Source organism: Chelonia mydas, chromosome 12, assembly GCF_015237465.2.
Source record: "Chelonia mydas isolate rCheMyd1 chromosome 12, rCheMyd1.pri.v2, whole genome shotgun sequence".
In the NCBI taxonomy this organism is placed as follows: domain Eukaryota; kingdom Metazoa; phylum Chordata; order Testudines; family Cheloniidae; genus Chelonia; species Chelonia mydas.
Window position 1 is genome coordinate 26,685,616 of NC_051252.2, and position 23,975 is coordinate 26,709,590.

At 41.8% G+C, this 23,975-nt stretch overlaps 1 long non-coding RNA gene across 1 annotated transcript; it reads right to left on the minus strand.

Annotated features, from left to right (window-relative positions):
- Window positions 1-11,475: 11,475 nt before the first annotated feature.
- LOC122462551 lies at window positions 11,476-23,642 on the minus strand. Its single transcript, XR_006285178.1, has 2 exons — window positions 23,493-23,642; window positions 11,476-12,318 (listed from the first exon to the last, which is right to left on the minus strand). It is a non-coding gene; the product is annotated as an uncharacterized LOC122462551 (long non-coding RNA).
- Window positions 23,643-23,975: the final 333 nt, after the last annotated feature.

Genomic DNA, 23,975 nt, shown 5'->3' on the forward strand with positions numbered 1-23,975 from the left:
GGGGCAAAGCTGCAGCATGCGGGGCCAGCTGCTCCCCTGCTGGTCCATCAGCACAGCCCCCACCGTGTGACGACTCTCGGCCAGTGGGGCCCCGCCCTCTGTCCCATTTCCGGCCAGCGCTGGCTGTGTGCTGCGGTGCCAGGCGGCAGCCGGTGACCTGTCGCCTCTCCTGCCCACCCATCGGCCCTTTATCTACTCCCCCTCTTGCTGACCTCTCCCTGATTCGCCCCTTCACCCCCCCCCCCCCCCCCCGGCAGGATGCATCCCGCTCCCAGTACTGTTCAAAGAACCAGCCCCTGGTTGGAGAATGCAGCTCACCAACAGTCTGGCCGGCAGGCTTCTTCCTTCCCCCACTGCCTCTGGCTGGGCTGGTGCTCCAGGAAAGTCCAAGACCCTCTGGCCCAGGGTGCTGGCCAGGAGGAGCCAGGTTCTGCATGTGCCAAAACCCCACACAGTGCTCGCATGGGGAAGCCTCTCCACCCCTCAGCTAAGGTCTGGAGTGGGAGAAGACATGATTTCGAGCCTGTTCATGCTCCAAACCTGCAGGATCCAAAGCAGCCCCCGGGGCAGGGGCTTACCACCCTGTTCAGCCCCCTCACCTTGGGTCCTGCCCCCAGGGAGTGCAGGGCTGCTCTGTCCCCTAGTCACCTTCCCCTGCTGAGTCACCTGTGTGGCCGGGTTCACTGAAGCCCCTGCAGTCAGGTTCCATAGTCCCTAGTTCACAATGCGTCCTTAGGTCTTAACCTCTTCCGGCCCGTGCTGTAGCTGGGCGACGGGAGGTGGCTGGGGTATGTCAGTGGCCAGCAGCAGCCTAGAGGTGTTAGCTGCCTTTTTACACTGTGCAGGCTGGAAGGAACAAGCTGCTTCTAGCCACAAGAGAGCAGGGGTGGGCAGGAGAGAAGAGATGAACTCAGCAAAGAAATGGCCAGGTTATCCCTTCCCTGCTCCTTCTCCCCTGGGGCTGGAAGCAGCTCTAGTCCCTTCCCTGCTGCACAGTGCCGAAAGGCAGTTGCTGGCCACATTCTGATGGCAGAAATCTGGGGGGGGGGGGGGGAAGCAGGCATGTGACCCTGAATCCCCCTCACCATGTTGTCTTGGGAACATGCTGCACCAGATACCAGGAGAGGTGGGTCCGTGCTGGGGACCCAGCCAGGCATGGAGGATAGAGAGTGCTGGGCAGGGAAGGGAGAGTCGGTTAGGCACCCCCCCCCCCCACCCCCCGTGAGAGAGGTGTATGAGAATATGTGTGTGTGAGACCCCTCCCAAATATAAGAAGTTAAATAAAAAGAATCCAACTACGCAATATTTCTTTTGAATTTGGGCTCAGTCAACTTGATGTTAATTTGAATGTTTGTTCTGCATAGTTCTGACTGAATGCCATTAAACTCTTGAATACAAGTAATTTTACCAGGTGTCCCGTATTCATCATAGGGAAATAAGGTCACCCTACAAAATGAGCAGTTGGACACTTAATTCTCAATTGTGCCTTTGAAAATTTCCTGCTTAAAGTTTGAGCTTTTTGGGACAGGGACTGTCTCTTATTTTGTACAGAGTAAGACTCATGGGTCCCCAGTACTAGTTGGAGTATCTAGGGACTACTATAATAAAATAAATATAATCATAACAACAACATCTAGAGATGACGAAATCAAGGATGGAGAAATGGATGTGTCACATATTAAGAGCATTATATCAAATCTGGTGCAATGTTTTTCAGTAAGAAATGCAAGTTGCACATGAGAGTGTGTATTTCAGTCACATTGGCAGGCTTCAGAGTTAATAATTTCTAACTTTTTAAAGTCAATTTGAGCTACCATATCACTAAGACCTTACAATTACATCTAAACAATAAAGTGTATTAATAGGATAGTTATGGCCTGTGAGTATTTGATATTGTTGTTTGTTATTTGCTTTTAAAGAGGGGTTTTAATCAAGTTTACCATTCTCATAAAGTCTGTTTTGCATTTAAATAAGCACCCTTAAAAATTTATGTTTTGTATAATTGAGCAAAGCCTCATTCTGAAACTTAAGGGTAATTTATTCTACTGAATCTGCTGGCAAGGAAGATGTATTGCATTATATTTAATCTTATCAAATTTCTGCTGATTTGTAATGACAATGTCTGTTTATCATAGTTATTCTGAGTTGCCTGGGTTAATAAAACCTGAAGAACTATGTGGGAATTCTACCAATATGGAATGTAGAAATTATTTATGTATGGTTATCTGATACCAGTGGTCCTTCATGGATCTGTTTCAGCATTGTCTTTAGTATCACAATTATTCATGGTTTCAGTGTATGAAATCCCACTTTTCAAGAATTTATAACTTGATAATATGCTCAAGGCAAAATATATCCTGCAATAACCCAACACAGGGGTTTTCAAATTTTATTGAAATTGTCAAAGTTACAAAAAATGAAGACTTTTTTAAGTTACAGTATAAGAGCATGTAATGATCACTTGAAGGCAATTATGGGACAGAGTAATTGCTTTCACTCACTTGGGGCCATATTATCCATCATTTTTTAAAGCAGAACTCCCAATTGGCTTCTATATTGATTCCATACTAGATCAATTTTTAAAGAGAACTCCCCATTGAATGTAATGGGATATTTCAAAGGGGAGTTCTGCTTTTTTTTAAAAAAAAAAACCCCAAACACACAACTGTCTAGTAAGGCTCTTGGAAGACATACAATACAAACCACACTTATTTTATTTGCATATTATGCATAGCTTTGCTCTCTGTTTTGTAAGATTACCACTTGGAATCTAGAGTACATATGTGATAGTCTTGTGTCAAAGAAACTATATTTTCTCTTAGAATTAAATTTCTAGGCAAAGGACCTGTGCAAAAAATGTTGTATTCAAAGCCAAATCACTGACACTTCAAAATGGTTACACTCATAAAATGGTTGCAAATTTGTGAAATATGGACAAATTTTGCTTCACAAAAGCCTAAATGGAAACCATAAAAATGCAAAGATATGTTTTAGGTCTTAAGGGAAACAAACCCTCAAATGAAAAAAAAATAAGTATGTTTAAAAACTATTAAATGAACAAAACATATGTTCATTTTGAGCATTGAGGATATTATTGTTTAGGCTAACACATTGGAATGGTGTGTCCAGAGATCTGGGGTCCATTTGTAGTTTTGCTACAGATTTCTTCTGTGACCATTCTTAAATCAGTATTACCTTTTTTGTACAAATGTGGAAATAAGGCACCAAAAGGTTAATACTCTTACGTACTTCAGAAATGTGTAACTTGTAAATATTTGGAAAATGCATTGAGATCTGCAGAAGGTAGGCGCTGCAAAGGATTATTATTGCCATAAGAAAAATGGAACCTGGAATTAAGTACCTGGCAGTAAAAAAATAAAACCAGTGGTAAATATGCATTCGACCTTCTCACACCCTGCCTATGAAACAGGGAAAGAAATCTGCCTTCACAGTAAGGACTGAGGTATAGAGGGGAGATGGGAAAGTTTTGGGAACAGAAGATCGATAGCTATGCAGATCTCCTTGTCCTCTTTCACACACTTTGGATCAGATGGTAAGGCCCTAACTCAGGTACTTCAGCATGTGCAGAGTTTTAATCATTCAAGCAGTCCCATTAAATCCTGTTGCAGTCAGTGGGACTGCTCCTATGCTTAAAGTTATCCATATGCTTTAACACGCTTCTGAATGCAGGCCTCAGTGGATAAAGGAAGGAAAGTTCAGGATTTCTCCTCCACCGTTCTATAAAGCTAAACAGTTCTTGTACAGTGGTCCCTAATGAGGCTGCCTCTGTTCCCCCATATACAGTGAAAAGTATGTAGACTAGTCTTTTCTGAATGATTTTTGTTGTTTTATTTTGGCTCTGTGCTCTCTGGTTATTTTTGGTTCTTAATCTTATTACTCTGCACTTCTGTACAACTGAACTGACTAAGCTACTTACCAGACTCTAAGCTAAATCTATCCAGATCATTTTGAATTTATTTGCTCTGTTCTGGCTTTATCCTCCTTCTCTAATTTTATGTCATTGGCAAATTTAGGTCAGTAAGTTACAAAGAAAACAAAAGTGGTCGTAATACTGTGCTTTCCAATGTCTGATTTAACTCTCTCCTGGATTCTTTTCTACTCATACCCTAAAACAATTTCCCAGGAATTTCATAGAATATCAGGGCTGGAAGGGACCTCAGGAGGTCACCTAGTCCAACCCCCTGCTCAAAGCAGGGCCAATCCCCAACTAAATCATCCCAGCCAGGGCTTTGTCAAGCCTGACCTTAAACACTTCTAAGGAAGGAGATTCCACGACCTCCTTAGGTAATGCATTCCAGTGTTTCACCACCCTCCTAGTGAAAAAGTTTTTCCTAATATCCAACCTAAATCTCCCCCACTGCAATTTGAGACCATTACTCCTCGTTCTGTCATCTGCTACCACTGAGCACAGTCTAGATCCATCCTCTTTGGAACCCCCTTTCAGGTAGTTGAAAGCTGCTATCAAATCCCCCCCCATTCTTCTCTTCCGCAGACTAAACAATCCCAGTTCCCTCAGCCTCTCCTCATAAGTCATGTGTTCCAGTCCCCTAATCATTTTTGTTGCCCTCTGCTGGATGTTTTCCAATTTTTCCACATCCTTCTTGTAGTCTGGGGCCCAAAACTGGACACAGTACTCCAGATGAGTCCTCACCAATGTCGAATGGAGGGGAACGATCACGTCCCTCGATCTGCTGGCAATGCCCCTACTTATACATCCCAAAATGCCATTGGCCTTCTTGGCAACAAGGGCACGCTGTTGACTCATATCCAGCTTCTCGTCCACTGTAACCCCTAGGTCCTTTTCTGAAGAACTGCTGCCTAGCCATTCGGTTCCTAGTCTGTAGCGGTGCATGGGATTCTTCCGTCCTAAGTACAGGACTCTGCACTTGTCCTTGTTGAACCTCAGATTTCTTTTGGCCCAATACTCTAATTTGTCTAGGTCCCTCTGTATCCTATCCCTATCCTCCAGCATATCTACCTCTCCTCCCAGTTTAGTGTCATCTGCAAACTTGCTGAGGGTGCAATCCACACCATCCTCCAGATCATTAATGAAGATATTGAACAAAACCGGCCGAGGACCGACCCTTGGGTCACTCCACTTGATACCGGCTGCCAACTGGACATGGAGCCATTGATCACTACCTGTTGAGCCTGACAATCTAGCCAGCTTTCTATCCACCTTATAGTCCATTCATCCAGCCCATACTTTAACTTGCTGGCAAGAATACTGTGGGAGACAGTATCAAAAGCTTTGCTAAAGTCAAGGAACAACATGTCCACTGCTTTCCCTAATCCACAGAGCCAGTTATCTTGTCATAGAAGGCAATTAGATTAGTCAGGCATGACTTGCCCTTGGTGAATCCATGTTGACTGTTCCTGATCACTTTCTCTCCTCTAAGTGCTTCAGAACTGATTCGTTGAGGACATGCTCTGTTTCTATAACTCTCCAGAATAGCATACTTTCTTTAGAGAAGAAATTTCTCCTGAAATACAGCTGAAATAACTACTAAGTTGCCTCTTTTTCACAAGTTGAGTAGGTATTATCATAGTCTTCAAGAGAGGAAAGAATTAACAGTCTCAGATTCCAGAGCACTCATTCCAGCTGACAGATACCCTCTGTGGCCTTGGGAAAGTCAGTTAGCCTCTGTTTAATTTTCTGAGTGACAAATACCATGGAGTGCTGCAAGGATTACTTTTGCAAAGACTTCTGGAGGAAGCTGAAAAAATGGTAAATATTATGTATTATAGACCTTCCCTAAATGCTTCTTCTAGGACACAGATTTGTAAGTAGTTTCTGATCTTGCCCTTATATTTTCTTCATCATTTCCTGGGCTGCCCTTTCTTAAATAAAATGTACAGCTCTTGCTTGCCCTAGGGCAATGTGCAGCAAGCTAGCAAAGGCCTTCCTCTTTCCCCTTTGTGTCTTTTGAAATTGTGGGTAGTAATTTATCGGGGCTGGTGATCTGTCAATTCCTAATTGTTCTAATTGCCTCGTCTGCTCTGCTGCAATTGCAAAAACATAATATTTGGTTAGTTATTATGTCAGTCTCTTCTGGCTGTTTTTCCTCCACCTTGAAGTGGCAAGTATGAAATTACTTAATTGAGTACTTTTACTTTTCTTATTAAGTTTCTATATTCAATTTGTTTGGTATACTATTCTACCCATATTATAGATGGGGAGACTGAGGCATAAACAGATTGATGGGCACCCTCCTCAGTGGGTTCAGAGCCCTCCCCACGCATTGCCACCAGAAGAACTGTTGTGGTTCTTCTGTTTATTGTGGTCCAGATTTAGGGAGATCCTGTGGGGTTGCAATCCTCTGTGCAGCTGGACACAGAATTGTTCGGAATGAGGCAGTGGTGTGTTTGGGGATTTGCTACTAAGTGAATTGGATGGTTCTTGCCCTCAGAAAAGGTGATTGAGGGCACTGGAGTATCACTGATGGAGTGGCTCTGCCCTCATTCTGGAGTTCATTGTTTCTTCCAGTGCAGATGTCCAGCACCTAGCCAAGCTAGCTCTATTGAATGCTGGGGAGATAATTTTCCCCAACCTGACTGGATAAAGGTCTCCAAGAAACACAGTAAGAGAACTGGAAGACAGAGGCATAATCTACCTAGAAAATTAGGTCAACTTAACTACTTTGGTGGGGGGTGTGAAAATCATTGTCGGTAGCGTCTATGCTGTAGCGCTTTAAGTGTAGACATACCTACAGTCGTATGTCTCAGTCTAATTCCCCAACCCCTAAAGACATTCTTTCTTGCTCATCACATTCTACTCTGCATAGTACCTTATCATAGGCCAGTATTGTTTGTTACTAGTTTGTGACGTTGATAAAGTAATACAAACCACTTTCACTTAAGAACATTAGGTGCCAAGTCAAAGAATAGTTTGCCATGAGTCATACTTAAGAGCAATAAAAAAGAAAAACTTCCTTATTCTGTTCTCTTCAAACACTGTGCGAACCTCCCTATTCACAACATAGAGCTCAGGGATTTAATTTATCTTTGATTTCACTCTTGACTTGTACATGTGCTACAGTACAATTAATCTGTGCTGCTTTTCCATTATATCTCATCTAATGAATGAAGTTTATTTATTGGTGACAGAGGGAAACTGGGTTCTATTCCCCAGATGGTCATTTGACTCTTTCTGTGAGCTCTGTGCCTCAATGCACCCTTTTATTAAGATGGGCACAAAAATAACACTTACCTTACAGGAGAGTGGGGGACTATTTAATATCTGCAAAGTGCTTTGAAGTACTTAGAAAAATTTGCTATGTACGTACAAATATTATACTGTTAACGAATTTGCTCAATATGTCCTGCTTCTTACTCATTTTCCATTCTTAAGTTTAATTTTTTTTTCTTTTGGCTTTCATTTTATATTAAGTTTCTATTAAACTTCAGAAAATACATCTCCATAAGGAAGATTTTTAAAGCTAATATCAAGTTGTTGTGAATCTCAAAACAAACTAAACTGTAACCTAAGCTTCCTTAGCTGTATTTTCTCAATTAGATCTTCAAATGTGGTACTTAGCACTGAATGTAATATTGCTTCTTCACTGTCAGCTGATACACCTTAAATTATTCCTGTGCTGTTCCACAGACAATTCTCTAGCCCTATTTCTTCCACCAAACATACTCTGTTGAAGGAAGAGCTGGGTAGTTACAATCAACAATTAGCACCATTCTGCTTCTTCCTTATTCTTTCCAATTTGCTCAGTTATTTCAGAATCCACTTGTTCTTGATCACATTGCTTGTAAAATATTCCTCTAACATTCAGCCCCACACTCCCCTCCCATATATGTGCCATGATCCAGACCCCCCACCCCAGCCTTTCTTCCCTTCCCCCCTTTAGGGTACCCAGGTTCTGGAGAGATCTTGACTATCAGTGGTTCTGAATTCCTAGTTCTATCTCCCAATGTGAACTGGAATCTGCAGTTGGGTGGGGAGTTAAGGACAGGTATGCTTGAGGATACACCAAGAATACATTGCCGAGATTGGATGTGGGGATGAAAACAGGTATGTTTGACATGTATTAGAAACTGGGGAAGGAGGAAAGGAACACCCCCGATTTTAATGGAGTAGGTTGTATTAATCGCCATAGGGTATTATTCTCTTTCAGTTTGGGAAGCCCTTTCTGCCTGAAGGATGACTAAGTGATCGAAAATGTGCATGATTACATAGTTTGTCTTGACACTTGCCTTGCGGACACATAGGTTATGTCCACTGACAAAAATATGGGTGTTATCTGAGAAACTGAGATACTGTCCCAGCATTTCATTAAATTCATAGTTTGCAGCAACTTTAAAGTCTGAAACCCACCCTGGATAGAAGTCTAAGAATGACCTGTAAACATCTGGGAAAAATTTGCTTAAGTCAAGGTTGTGTTAGTTTGTTTGATTTAGTGACATTCTGAGTACAGCAGAATATTCAGAAGATACTGAAAAGAAAATAAATTGCTCATGCTAATACTCATTGGGAGATAAGGATAGTTATGCAAAAGTAGGTGGTAATAGGAGTTTGTGTTTGCAGAGAGGAGTGGGTAAGATAAATGGGAATGGGCTCATGGTGTGGGAAAGAAGAGGTGTTGGGGAATCCAGGTAAGGGGAGGGATTAGGGGGAGTGGAAGGGTAGGAGAGTGTGAGGGGTAGGAGAGGAAGTTGGGGTTGTCAGCCTTGAATGCTCCCCTTCCATGTGTGTACTGGGAACTGGGGAAGCCCTACCTCTCTGCAGGGGTCTGAATCTCCTTCCTGCCTGCTGTGTGATCTGGGGGACCTTGCTTGTCTTGGGGTATCTGAGCCCTTCTCCCGGCCCCTCCATCTGAAATCCAGAAAATGAATAGTTAAGATACACATCATCCCTGCATGTGGCGAGTTGGGCTTGGGTTTGGGGAGGGGGGGAGGAGGGCCCGGTTTGGAAGAGGAGTAGACTGGGTGGACCTGGGGAATGGCTGTAGAAGCCTGTCTGAAGGGCAGGGTAGTAGACCCAGCTCAGTGTATAGCTTGGGCTACATAATGAAGGCCTGTGCCTGATGCCTGTGAAATGCACACACAGCAGCATAAGGCAGGAGTCAGCAAGGAACAACTTATTATATGTTAATGGCTTCCACAGTGCCAACTAATGGCTTAATGGGACAGGGCAGGCTGGGGGGAGCTGGAAATATTGGCAGGGGGCTACATGTGCCGAATGATGGGATAAAAGGGTGGATGAGGAGAAAGCCACACGGGTCACAGTTAAAGGCCAGGTCTACACTTAAACATTAGATCAACCTAGCTAAGTCACTCAGGGCAGTGAAAAATTTCACACCTGGTGTGCCACAGTTAGGTCTAACTCCCCCCGTTTAGACATGCGTAGGTCAACAAAAGAGATCTTCCATCAATCTAGGTACTGCCTCTCAGGGGGTAGATTAACTTCTTCAATGGGGAAAAAATCCTTTGAAGTAGGAAACATCTACTCTACTGTAATAAAACAGTCAAGGGGATAAAGATCCTAGATGAGATTTCACTCTCCAGCTCTGTTGGCAACTATACATCCCAAACAATTCAAAGCATTGCCATTCTCCCCATTCCGCTACAACAAACGTACAGGAGAGAGAGCAGCACTTAGGAATCACATAGCTACTGTGTGGCCTAGTGGAAAGACTACTGGCTGGGACTATTTGTACCTCTGCCACTGGCCTGCTTTGTGCAATGGGCAAGTCATGTCACCTCTCTGTGCCTCAGTTTCCCATCTGTAAAATGAGAACAATGTAAAGTTATGATATCTAATGGCAAGTACTACATAAAAGTTGGGGCTGAAAAAGGCTTACACTTAAAAGTTACGTCAATATAGGTACCTCAGTGTGGGACGTGAAAAAACCATCTCCCGGGCATAGCTATGCTGACCTAATCCCCAGTGTAGATGCAGTTATATGGATGGAAGACGAGTTCTGTTGACATCACTAAATTTAAATTGGGGAGGTAATATTCCTACACTGACAGAAAAATCCCTTCAGTTGGTGTAGGCTGCTTCTACAACACAAGTTATGCCTGCATAGCTAAGCCAACATGGTCTCTATAGTGTAGACACAGCCAAGTCTTTTGACTATTACCTAGCCACAGTAATATATCAACTGCAAACCTCTGTGAGGATGACAACTGCCTGAATGACCACTAACTCCTGCCAATAAAGATTTCTCTTTATGTTTTACAAGCTAGGGATTTAAATGGCAAAAAATTGATCAGCACAGAATTATGGTAGCCCAGTGATTGCTTATGCCTTTCCAATTTGAAGTTCAGCAAAACTCAAATTTTGAAAACCAGGAAATTTTGCATATGGCTTCACAGTGGGGCAAAAAACCCATAGAAGCGAGTCTCAGCACCCAGGTCACCTGACTCATGGGATTCTTGTATGGGGTGAAAAATGACAGTGTAGATATTCCCACTCAGACTGGAGCCCATACTCTGAGATTCACCCAGGGGAGGGTTAAAATAAACACCTGCACAACCTTAACTCTGCCCTCTTTAAGCAATACTCCACAACACACATGCTTTTACTCAGCCTTTTTTCGGTTATGGACAGGTGCTACCTACACTTGCCCTGTGCACAAACTAAGCCTCCTCCCTTGACGGAGTACCACAAGTGTAAAATTTGACAACTGCTTCACACCCTTTTACAACCGCCTTCACATGTGCACACAGGACACCATCTAAACTTACACTTTTACCTATGCACCATTAAATCCCCAGACTGCTTTCATATCCCACCCCACTACTGACAATACCCATGGGAAGAAGACTCCAGTACCCTGCCACTGATACAACCTATGTAGTTCTGTGTTGAAATGATGCAGACTGGAACCTAAAGATAGGTTATCTTTTACCTTTGATAACACACATGGGGGGGGGGAGGGGGAAAGATGACTCAGACCCAGATCTCCTCAGATCCCAGAAACAACTGTTTCAGGCAGCTCCAACTTATTATTCCACAATTCAACACAGCTACACCTAATAATTTGCAACTGGATTGCACACAGACAATTCTCAAGGGCTCTTGCTAGCTCGAGGGGAGCAGAGTTAAGGTTGCTTACGCTAACTCTGTATTTACCTTAATTCTATTTCAAGTTATGAAGGGCATAAGCTATCACCGGACTACCTTAACTCCACATTAATGACTCTTTTTTGCCATTTAATCTTTGTCTTGCACATAACTCTTCCTGCTTTGTGGAAAGTATTACAAGCATATTGAAAGTGGTTAAAAAAACCTGTCACATATAAATCCACACTAGTATGCAGTTACAATGCCTTCAGGGTAAAAAAAACCATAGCTGTACATAAGAACAATTTTGACTATTAAATGAGAAAATGAGGTTGGCTACATTTATAAAAAACCCTGATTTGCCAAGCACTGCACATTTAATCCCAGCACATATGCCATGGTATAGTTAACATGGTTGTCAACAGAAAGCCTGCTTAATAGCAAAAATAATTCTTGAAAATTATCTGATTATACATTTTCTTTTTCATTAAACACTTTGAAGAGAAGATGGAAGACAGAAGCACTGATGAAGATTAAATGGAATAAGGCTGACTTTGTGAAACAACTTGGGATCCTAAATCTTCCTATTGGTAGCATACATAAACAGAGCAATGATTCATCGTGGCTAAAGGCTCCACATTAGTTTATGTAAGAGTGTTTGAGAGGGTCCAATTTTTTCCACAGTCATTTTCCTTTAATAGATTGTCTCTCTTCACTTCTTGTCCAAGTGCTTGTTTTCTATCCTGTAGCAGTGTGCATTTAAAAAGGCAGGACATGGCTTTAAAACATTATTTCTGACATTCAGTGATGTTTTCTGGGTAGACACAACTTGTCTGGAATAAAGGGAAGATATTCTGGTGAATAAGGAAGTGATAGAAACACTTCTGAAGCGTGGGGAGTGTTTGGCAGAGGTTGGTGGGTAACCTGAGACTTGGGTTTGGTGGAGAGTTCTGCAGTCCAATGTGCCCTGCTTTCATTTCCTCTGCCAGGTTGAGCTCTTATCAACAGTTGTCAGTTGCCAAAAAGAGATCAGTTACTGACTCTTTGGCCCATTAAGACTTCAACAGCTGTCTCTCAGACAGTTAGCAAGCTTCCTTTTCCCTCACCTAAGCTGTCAGTGAAGGTGCTCAAGAAGTAATTGAAGGATGTTCAGTGTCTTCTGGGAATTCATTCTCCAGATGCTGATTGGCATATATAGCAGATGTGTGCTGCAACCTCTATGACTCCACTCCTTGGGAATGGGTAGATATAGCAGGCTGAAACTGACTGTATGTCACCTTAGGAATCAAAAAGGAAAAGACATACATGGTTGTGAATCGCAAGTAAACTGGAGTTTCTAAGGGCTCTTCAGTTGTGAAAGCAGTTTTGCCCTGAATAAGAATCTCAAGAAGAATTTTTTTGCACTTGAGGCTTTTTCACTGAAAAAGTATGAACAATTTTCAACATTACTGAATTTTTCAGGTTTTTACAACATTTTTGGTTTTTTTTACTGAAAATTATCAACACCACATTTAATCATTTTTGGTGTGCAGAAAACCTGATTTTTCAGTAAAAGAAAATTTTCAAAACAGATTTTGGTAAAAGTTTCAGTAAACAAAATCTGGAAGAAAATTCACAGCAAAACAGAAAATGGATCCATTTTGAACCATGTAAAATGAAAACAGCTTTCAAATTTTGAAATGTGTTATCTGCTTGTTTCCCCTGTTTGGCCAGCTCTGCTGTTGAGATTCTCAACACTGCTTGGCATTGGCGGGACCAAGAGATCCAGTAATTGGGCAGCTCTATAGGATAATGAGGAGGCACATAATGGCAATTCTATCGAGATTAGGAAATGTGCTCTCATTTAGAAATCAGCGCAGCTCCCAGTACTCCTTCAGGTTCCATATCTTGATCCATACACGCAGTCCCACATAGGTCAGCTACAACTGTGGGCCTGATGTGGATTGAAACCCAAAGGGAGACTTACTTCAGACTATGGAACAGGAACTAAGGCACAATATAAAACCTGGTTAGGGACCCTGGTCAGCTCTAGGATCAGCTGTGACCAGGATCGGCTGTCACCAAGGAGGTTTATGGATTAGGAGCTCTGCAGCTTCTCTAAACTTGGGGTGGGGGAAAGCCCTGGAGAGCTTAGTTGCTTTAACTTAGCTCCGGAGATAAATAATCATAAATTTCCCAAGATTTCTCTTTAAAAACCTCATTTCACAGATGTTGCATCTTGTTCTAATCTGGAAATGTTCAAAATGCCCCATGATTTGTTTTACTTGTTTTGCTTCTTTTACCATAACTTTCTATGTAGGAATTAAAATGTTGATCATGTACAAAAACAATGGGTTTTAAAAGGAAAATTCAGGCCTGGCAGTAATGGGACGATGAACAGCCTCCTTTATCAAAGAAAAAAAGAGTGGCCACGAACTTGCTACACCAATGAGAGGGCCACTGGAGGTCTGATACAGGCACTCTATACATTTGAAAGCAAGAATATTTTGTCATGCTGTCCTAAGATACAGTTTCTAATGGATAGTTAAATAACCTTTCCTTTCATCCCTCCAGTGTAAAAGATGAAAATCTTTTAAGAGCTGGCGTCCCAAAGAAATGTAAATACAATGTATTCACCACTGACATTTCAAAGGATTTTTGTCCCACCAGCAAAGACAGCTATTCTCTATTATCAGGTTTCCTGTCAGTCATGTTGATTAAAGTTGATAAACACTGCAAGCCACTTGGGGTAGGCTAAAGGACACAAAAGAGAAATGTAACTTACTTGAAAGAGACCATATTTCTTGGGAAAAGAAAAAGCAGCCCATACTTGCCTGTATCCCTTTACTGCAAAGGAACAAATTCCCTTCTTTCAAAAATACCTTTTCTGAGTTTTCCTAGAAGTATTACATATGTGTCTAGTGTAATTAATTGTAACAGTGCCATGCATGGACAAAACTTGCAGAACTAGCTCAGTTTCCGTGCATTCATAAGCTATTATGTTTGGCTAGCCCAGTTGGGAAGTGGCAGCTTGCCATAGAGATTGCTGAAAATTCTGGGTCTAGAGATAGCCATATATTAGGAAGCATGAGCCTATGTATATGAAAACATTACGCTGTGTTTTGGAGGACTAAGGGGTCAGTTCCACTAAAGGCTAAGCTACTAAAGAGTGCCATATAAAGGAAATGCTCTTGTAACATGGTGGCCTGCCCCAAAGGCTGGAGAGCCTGTAGCTAAGCCAAATTGATTCCAGAATTAGCCTCAGATAGGGAAATCAGATGATTCCCTATAAAGAGTGGAAGGCATCTGCAGTAAATAGGAAGAGTCAGGCTTAAGTTGTGACAAAGACTATTTGGGGAAAGGGCTGGACTGAGAGCCAGGTCGGAAGCTCAGAGCAGGAAGGAAAGCTCTCCAGTAAGAGAGGCCTGGGAGGCTCTGTATACAATTCAATAGAAAACCCACGGCATCAAGTCTCAGACCTCAGGTCAGTTAACTCAGGCTTGCAGGGCTTGGGCTGTGGGGCTAAAACTTACAGTGTAGAAGTACTGGCTAGAGCAGGAGCCTTGTCTTTGAGACCCTCCCCCTTGCAGTGTCTCGGACCTGGGACTACAGCCTGAGCCCAAACATTTATGCTGCAATTTTTTAGCCCCCAGCTCGAGACCTCTGAGGCTGAGTCAGCTGACCTGGGCCAGCCTCAGCCATACCATGATCTTTTATTACAGTTTAAATGTACCTGAAGAGGCCCTGATTAAAGCATAGAAGGCCACAGTGCAGGGAAAGGAGCAGACCTAGTTGTTCAGTACAGGGTCCTGGGACAGAACCCAGAGCAGAGGGTGGCCCCAACTAAGGGGGTGGACAAGCCCATTGCAAGTGTTATCAAGCCCTGAAGACAAGCTGAGTATTAGCCCCAGAGAGTGTGAAGAGATATTGTTTGTAAAGGCATTTTGGGACTTTTAGTTTGGACAACTGTGACCCTGGAGGGTGGACTGAAGGTGGTGACCTAGCCGGAGGACTGAGTCACTGGAAGAGAAGCCACCAGAGCTGGAGCAACCATTGGCAGGTGGGCACCAGAGAAGAGAGAATCATAGAATATCAGGGTTGGAAGGGACCCCAGAAGGTCATCTAGTCCAACCCCCTGCTCGAAGCAGGGCCAATTCCCAGTTAAATCATCCCAGCCAGGGCTTTGTCAAGCCTGACCTTAAAAACCTCTAAGGAAGGAGATTCTACCACCTCCCTAGGTAACGCATTCCAGTGTTTCACCACCCTCTTAGTGAAAAAGTTTTTCCTAATATCCAATCTAAACCTCCCCCATTGCAACTTGAGACCATTACTCCTCATTCTGTCATCTGCTACCATTGAGAACAGTCTAGAGCCATCCTCTTTGGAACCCCCTTTCAGGTAGTTGAAAGCAGCTATCAAATCCCCCCTCATTCTTCTCTTCTGCAGACTAAACAATCCCAGCTCCCTCAGCCTCTCCTCATAAGTCATGTGCTCTAGACCCCTAATCATTTTTGTTGCCCTTCGCTGGACTCTCTCCAATTTATCCACATCCTTCTTGTAGTGTGGGGCCCAAAACTGGACACAGTACTCCAGATGAGGCCTCACCAGTGTCGAATAGAGGGGAACGATCACGTCCCTCGATCTGCTCGCTATGCCCCTACTTATACATCCCAAAATGCCATTGGCCTTCTTGGCAACAAGGGCACACTGCTGACTCATATCCAGCTTCTTGTCCACTGTCACCCCTAGGTCCTTTTCCGCAGAACTGCTGCCTAGCCATTCGGTCCCTAGTCTGTAGCGGTGCATTGGATTCTTCCGTCCTAAGTGCAGGACCCTGCACTTATCCTTATTGAACCTCATCAGATTTCTTTTGGCCCAAACCTCCAATTTGTCTAGGTCCTTCTGTATCCTATCCCTCCCCTCCAGCGTATCTACCACTTCTCCCAGTTTAGTATCATCCGCAAATTTGCTGAGAGTGCAATCCACACCATCCTCCAGATCATTTATGAAGATATTGAACAAAACCGGCCCCAGGACCGACCCCTGGGGCACTCCACTTGACACCGGCTGCCAACTAGACATGGAGCCATGGAGCTGCTGCACCATGACTGCCCACAAGGGGGCACCTGCCAGTAACTGGACTTGTTTACACCTCCATAAATACATAAAATGGACAAGTTCAGTTTATCATACATAGGGGTCTTGTTAGTCATAGGGATTCAGGTAACCACTTCATATTAATAAATCCACACAATGCCATGAATTTCAGCACACATGATTATTCACAGTCAGCTGAAATTTCATATAGGAAAAGCTTTGTTTGCTATGCAGTCCAAGAACAGAAATAAATTGTGCAACAAAGCAAACCAATCACATAACATCAATTGTCAATAGTTGAAGCTAGATGCAGTGTTGTTGTAGATATGTTGGTCCCAGGATATTAGACAGAGACAGTGGCTTAGGTAATATCTTTTATTGCACTCACTTCTACTGAAGCTCAGAGTTTGTGAACAATCCATAGTTTGAAAATTTGTCCAAACTATTCAGTGAATACTTTAAGGAAAAACCAAGCTCAGTTTGTGAACAATTTACTAACCAGAAGGGGGCTAAAGTAGTCATAAATATGATAAATGATGAATAGCTCTATCCGTTATAATACAACTTAAAATAAGGCAGTTGTTTCTTCACTCTGACTAGTGTTGGTACTTACTTTTCACATAACTAACACTAAATATGAACATGACACTTTCAGTGGTCAGATGTGGAACAGGAGCTAATGAAGAAATCATACCAGCATCAAGGGCTCTGATTCAGCAGGATGCTTAAGCATATGTCTAGCTTTAAGCATCTGACTAGCCCCATTGGACTTCCATTAGACTTTCGGAGAACTACTCAAATACTTAACATTAGGCAAGTATGTAAGTTGAAATGTTCTAATTATAATTTTCCATGGGACCTGCTATGAAGCCTATTCTTGAATGTGTCACATTTTCCAGGACTGTAATTTCACTTTTTTTTTTTACTTTGATTCAATATTATAAATTAGATTATTTAAAATTGGATCCAAATTAAATAGAAACTTGAATCCAAACTGATTTTTTTTTCAGAAAAAGCAGAGACACCTGAAAAATATGAAAGTCACTAAGTGAAAGAAGAAATAAAAGTGGAACTAAATTACTGATAATTAAATTAAACTTAAAAATATTTATAATAATTGATTAATGAATTTCATTATGTGGCTATAAAAGTATTTGATGACCCACACATTTTTGGTTAATAGTATGAACTATACTACCAGTGGCATATATGGATTTAAATTCATGGCAACTTTTTTAACAAAGGCCTGCAGTGCCTAAATAATCCCAAATGATGTGGAATTGGAAATTCTGAACTAAAAACCAGTTGGCTTTAGTACTTAAAGACCATCATGTGTGCATTTACCTTTCTGAAATTGTTTAGCTACATATTTCCTACGACAGCTGGAGTAGCTGAAAATTAAAATGTACTAAAATTACATTAAATTTCTGACACACCATAGAAAAAGAAATTAGCCCCACTCCTGTGATTCTTCCGGCACACAACTGTTTTTTTATTTTATTTATATATATATATATATATATATATATATGCACTCAGGGTGCCAAGATGTGTAGGTCTATTTAAGAATTTCACAGGCATACATCAGAAGAAATCTGGCTCACTGAAAAAACTAATAAACCTGTAAAGCAACTTTACTTCAGGCACATTAGGCCTACTTATTCATATGGATGCTTATGAATCACAGGATCACACAGATCTGAGCCATATTACAAAGCCTGATTGGTATTTTCCATATACTCCAGTATAATATTCACAAAACCATGACATAATTGGATAAATTACAAATATCTTGTATAGCCCATCTGTTAGGCTTTAAAAGGGAATTCTCAGTTCTGGTCAAGCTGCAAGAATCAAGGTAGGACAACAGCAGATTTAGAAATGCACTTTACAATGGTCAGGGTCCTCTTTGATAGTGTTTTGTGCACACCATGCAACCCAAGGACTTTAGCTTTGAAAATCCCACCTCTGTTCTTTTTCCTATAGACAGTCTTTTCTGAATGCATTTCGGCTTTTCAGAGATTCCTCTTCTGCAGTTCTCAGGTCTTTTTCTACCATTGATTAACACTCTATATTGCTGTGATAAACTCTTAACAACTGTCTAACTCTAAATGTTTTCAGCCAGTTTGATTTAGGTAAGGCAAAGGTTGAAATCCCAACCCTATTAAAGTTAATAGTTTTGTACCAAAAAAAAGTGGGATCTGTTTGAAGTTGGATTGTCATCATTTTTCGCTATGAAAAATGTAGCATGCTGTTGGAATTTGCAACAAGTTTTGTAAAAACTTTCAAAAAACTCTAGATTTCTTGAATTCATAAATGTGTGAAGCCTATTGTTGCATAGTGCTAGTCAATGGTCCCTGTATTTTATAGCTGCCAAATTAGCTTTCATTTCAATGATAGATTTTCTTATTGGATTAGGGTATTATGTGCACAACAGAGTCAAGAAAAATTCATCGTTACAGCCTACTGGTCTACCAAGACAGCTTAAAATGTTTATAATATACCAAATATATGAAGAGCACCTTGAGTATTCAGAAACAATTATGGCAATGATAACTGCAGAGGAAATGAAGCAAAATGTTCAACATTTATCTTCATGTACAGTTTTCTACATAATAAAATGGCCTCAATTTATCTTAGTTCTTTTTCTGTTAGACTGATTAGTTAACAGACTTCAGAAGCAAAATATGAACTGCTGACAAATTGTTCTCTTTGGCTTTTGTGCAGTCCAAGAGTAAATATCAAACATTATGCTTAATCATTTAAAATAGCAGTTCTGGCTACAACTAAAGACAGAGTAAATTAATAAAAATTTGCAAGCAGTTTGTAGAATTGAGGTTTATTTTATATGCATTAAGTGAATAAATGAATACAAGTCCCCAAGTTGCACCATACTTATGGTTGTTGAATTAAACATATTTCATAGTTTTAAAGGAAGCAACAGAAATTAACTTGCAAGATTAAGTATGACAGCATGTAGAAACTTTTTAAAAAATTTGCATCCAGTGAAGTGAGCTGTAGCTCACGAAAGCTTATGCTCAAATAAATTTGTTAGCCTCTAAGGTGCCACAAGTACTCCTCTTCTTTTTGCAAATACAGACTAACAAGGCTGCTACTCTGAAACCTTTAAAAATTAGCTCACTCAGTGCAGAGCATGGTAGCCTTGAAAGTAAAGTACACATTGATAATCAACCCTATGCCCTATTCCCCTCTACCTTCATTATCTTAAATCACTTTGCTGATTCTTCAGAATGATTTGCCAAACAACTACAATCTCCATTTACAGGAAGAGGGTCTTTGGGGACTCAGTACATAAGAGCACTAGTTGTATCTCTGAAGACCATGGTTCAAACAAACCTTGGTTAGGACAAGACAGAAAAATGTGTTTGTCTAGATCATAAAACATCCACATTATGGAGCAGAAACATTAGTGTTTTCTCAAGATAGAGATGAGACTAGAATTGCTGTGAGCAGGACTGATGTGTTTGGGAGTGTGTGAATGGCAGCTACCAGCACGATGTGCAGGGCTAACTAATCAGATTACCCCTTTCTGTACCACCTTCTGGAACAATAAGTTCACCTCCACAGTTATTGACAAAAGAAAATAATGGGTCCCTTCTATGGTGCACATGCTGTCACTGGCCAACAGTTAAAAGGTACTAGGGAATTTAGGTGCCTCTGTTTGGGGGTGCCCAATTTGAGATACCAGATTTCCAGAAAGTGCTGAAAGTTGGACTCAGTTTCACTGAGGCACCCAAATCACCCCCCCCCCCCATCTGAAAAATCGTGGCCTTGTGTATTAGTTTGTGCTATGCAGTTCTACTATTTGACATTCTTTTTTTTAAAAAAAAATCTTAGTATATCATGTCAAGAGTCCAGAATTTCGCATGAGTAATTGTGAGTAGAGAAGTGTGTGTTATCTGTGTCCACAATTAATATTCTTACCGGTCAACTGAACATGCAAATTATGTATGTTCATTTTTGCATGTGCACTTTTAAGAAAATTTGGGCCATCAGACCTACCATTTTATCACTGTCTGATCTTTACATTATCTTGTCCACAAAATGCGACTAAAAGTGGCTTAAAAAATGCATCTGATTCTGAAACTAAGCAAGCTAGTTTTTATTCACACATACTCGATATCTCCAGATATTTTGTGATCTCATCCCTTACTAATAGTCTCTAGGATCTTGCCTACAACTGAGTTTAAGATTGTTTTCTAATTAGCTGGTTCTCTTGAATTTGTTTTCCTCCAATCCTTCAATATATCCATTTCTGTCTAAGGAGCTACTAAAAATCTCTTCCTGTTGTAGGACTCTACAGAGTATCCAGGAAGACTCGAGCTGTTTCTGTTCTCTAGTGATTTCAACTTACAAAAGACATGTTCAAGTCTGATTGCACCTGCCTGTGGTTTTACAGCATCATCCTCTAAAAAAACTGTTTCTGTTTTAGGCATCTTATCTCAACTCCCTCATGAGAACTAGAAACTGGTTTGACTTTTCAGCTATTTTCCAAGCCTGTGTTAATTTCCTTCCACTATATCTTACTTGTCCAATAGCTTCCCCTCTTGATCTCTTCTTTTATTATTTTCATTCACTTCCTGTGAAATTCTTCTGACATTTTTAGCTTCACTAATCTGCAGTTATAAAACCTGTCAGATTTGCTTCATAATCCCTTTTACATTTTATTTCCTTACACAAGTGAAAAGCTCTCTTACCTTTAAATTTTGATTAAAAAGAAGTCATGACTATTAAAGAGGCAGTGTGGCACAGAGGACTCAGGAGATGAGGGTTCTACTCCTGGCACTGCCACTGTCTTGCTGCTTGACCTTGGGCAAGGTATTTCCCCTCCCACTCACTGTCTGTCTTGACTATTTAGATTGCAAACTCTTAGTATCAGGGACTGTCTCTCACTAAATGTTTGTACAGTGCCTAGCACAATGGGGCCATGATTTCCTGTCATAAATATAAAGGAAGGCTAACCACCTTTAAATCCCTCCTGGCCAGAGGAAAAACCCTTTCACCTGTAAAGGGTTAAGAAGCTAAAGATAACCTTGCTGGCACCTGACCAAAAGGACCAATGAGGAGACAAGATACTTTCAAAGCTGGGGGTGGGGGTGGGGGGCAGAACAAAGGGTTCTCTCTGTCTGTGTGTGGCTTTTGCCAGGGCCAGAGCAGGAATGCAGGTCAGATCTCCTGTAAATGGTTAATAAGCAATCTAGTTAGATACGCGTTAGATTCTGTTTTGTTTAAATGGCTGATAAAGTAAGTTGTGCTGAATGGAATGTATATTCCTGTTTCGTAACATAAGGTTTAGCCTAGAGGGATTCTCTATGTTTTGAATTGGATTACCCTGTAAGGTATTTACCATCCTGATTTTACAGAGGTTATCCTTTTACTTTTTCTTTAAAAGTCTTCTGTTAAGAACCTGATTGCTTTTTTCATTGTTCTTAATATCCAAGGATTTGGGTTTGTGTTCACCTATGCAAATTGGTGAGGTTTTTTATCAAGCCTTCCCCAGGAAAGGGGTGTAGGCCTTGGGGGGAAAGACATTTCCAAGCGGGCTCTTTCCCGGTTATATTTGTTAGACGCTTGGTGGTGGCAGCAATAAAGTCCAGGGACAAAAGGTAAAATAGCTTGTACCTTGGGGAAGTTTTAACCTAAGCTGGTAAAAATAAGCTTAGGGGATTTTTCATGCAGGTCCCCACATCTGTACCCTAGAGTTCAGAGTGGGGCAGGAACCTTGACATCTCCATTAAAATATCTAGGTGCTATTGTAATATAAACTATTAAGATCTACTTTTAAAAATGTAAGCACTATGGAACAGCTGGAGTCAGCCTGAAGAAAAGCTGTTTGCAAAAATACAAATATACTTGGACAGTAAGGGTTCTGTGCACCCTATGAATTTATTTGTATTTTAAGGAGGGCTTTCTTCTGCCTAGGCCAGCTTCTACTTTATCTTGCAATGAAGTCATAATCCTATGTTTTTGGACTGAATCTGTTGCAAGTGAATGGCTGGGGTATTACAAATTCAACATCACTGGGATTTTGGGCCCCAAAGCTGTAACTTGTTGCCTATGGGCAAACCTCTGTGCCCCACTGGAGTGAAGGCAGGGGTCTGCCCATGTGTTACAAATTATTGGTTTGGGGCCTACTGCAGGTTTAAACAGAAGGAAATGAGAGCGGAGTGAAAAAATGTCTGTGAAAACAGCATTTGGGTGAAAAACAGAAACAAGTATTTTTCACTCCCTCCCCCCTTTCCAAACCAGCTATTGAGGAAATTATGTGCTGTGGAGGATCATATCTTTGTTCAAACATAAATTGATGTGTTAACTAGCATACGTGACTAGATAAATTGTGAAAAACACAACCCATGTTTTCACAACTAGGTATGTAAAATTAGGCACTTTCATCCACATTCAGCTGAAACAGACATCAACAGGAGCTGCATAAGCTCAGTATATCTGGAAACAGGACCACTTTCATTGAATGTCCTAAATATGGCGTCGGTTTCCAAAGTCTGTATGTTTAAACCTGCATACATTTGAAACTATGTGGTTTTTATGCAGGTAGCAGTAGATTTCTATTCTACATAGGTACTTACAAAGCCACCTCAAAATCGTTAATTGGCTTTTATCTCCATTTGATGTGTAGAACTTGCCCAACATCACAAAGGAAGCTTGTGGCTGAGTCAGGAATTGAAGCTAGTTTCTCTATAGCCCAGGCTAGTGCTTGATCTATGAAACCATGTGTGCTGCCTTTGGGACTCAGAAGCTGGATTTACTCAAGGACTCTAGCCAGTGAATAACCATGTAGCAACAGGTGAAAGAGTGGTGAAAGACAGCCTAGAATAAGCGTTGGGAGAACCAGGTTCAAGTCCCAGCTCTGCCAGAGGTTGTGACCTTAGGCAAATCACTTAGTCTCTGTGCCTCAGTTGCCTATTTATAAAACAGGGATAATAGCACTTCCTTAATTCACAAGGGGAATGGAGGAAACCTTGCCACTTAGGAGGTTGTAGCAGAGCAAAGACTTACAAGCATGGCACCATCATCTGGGAATTAGCTCTTTTCCAGCCTTGGAATGCCCTCTGCTGGCCAGTGACTTGCCTACCTCAGGCCCCCATATCCCTCCTGGGCCCCAGTGCCCTTTACCTTCAGGTTTTGTCCCCAGCAGTCCCCACACTCTGGGTCTCCCCTCCCAGGGGAACTCCCAACCCTATACACCCACCTTGCCCCAGTGGCTACTGCCAATCATCATCTAGCCCTTGTTCACTGGGGCATACTGCAGTCTGTAATGGCCACTCATCATTGGCAAGGGGGGGGGTCAGTCATCTGCCTCTGCCTATTCCCGGGCTGCACCTCCCATCCCCAGTACCTGCATAGGCCTTTGTCAAGGCCTCAGCCTGGGGAGTTGCCAGGCTTGAGCTCCCCAGCTCCTCTTGCCCTTCCCCAGCACGGCTCTGCTTCAAGTTTCTTATTCCCAGGCAGCTAAGTCCTTCTGCCTCCAAGGCTAGAGAGAGACTCTAACCCAGCTTCTCCCTTAGGCCTTCTTATACTCCCAGCCTGGTCCTGATTGGCTCCCCGGGGCAGCCCTTTCCCAGGGCTGTTTTTAACCCCTTCCGCACTGGAGCGGGGGGACTGCCCCACTACGGAGGTACATTTAAGAATCAGATTGGACAAAACATAACCAGAAAATAGCATGGAGATGGACTGAATTGTTCAGAGAAGCTATAGAAAAAAACCTCATCATAACTTGTGGGTATTCTCCCCCACGAGGATCTCTCTATCAGGGACTATGGTAATTGAATTCTTTGACAACATGTGTGCTCTTTAAGCCATCTTTGCTTCTTCTGAATGC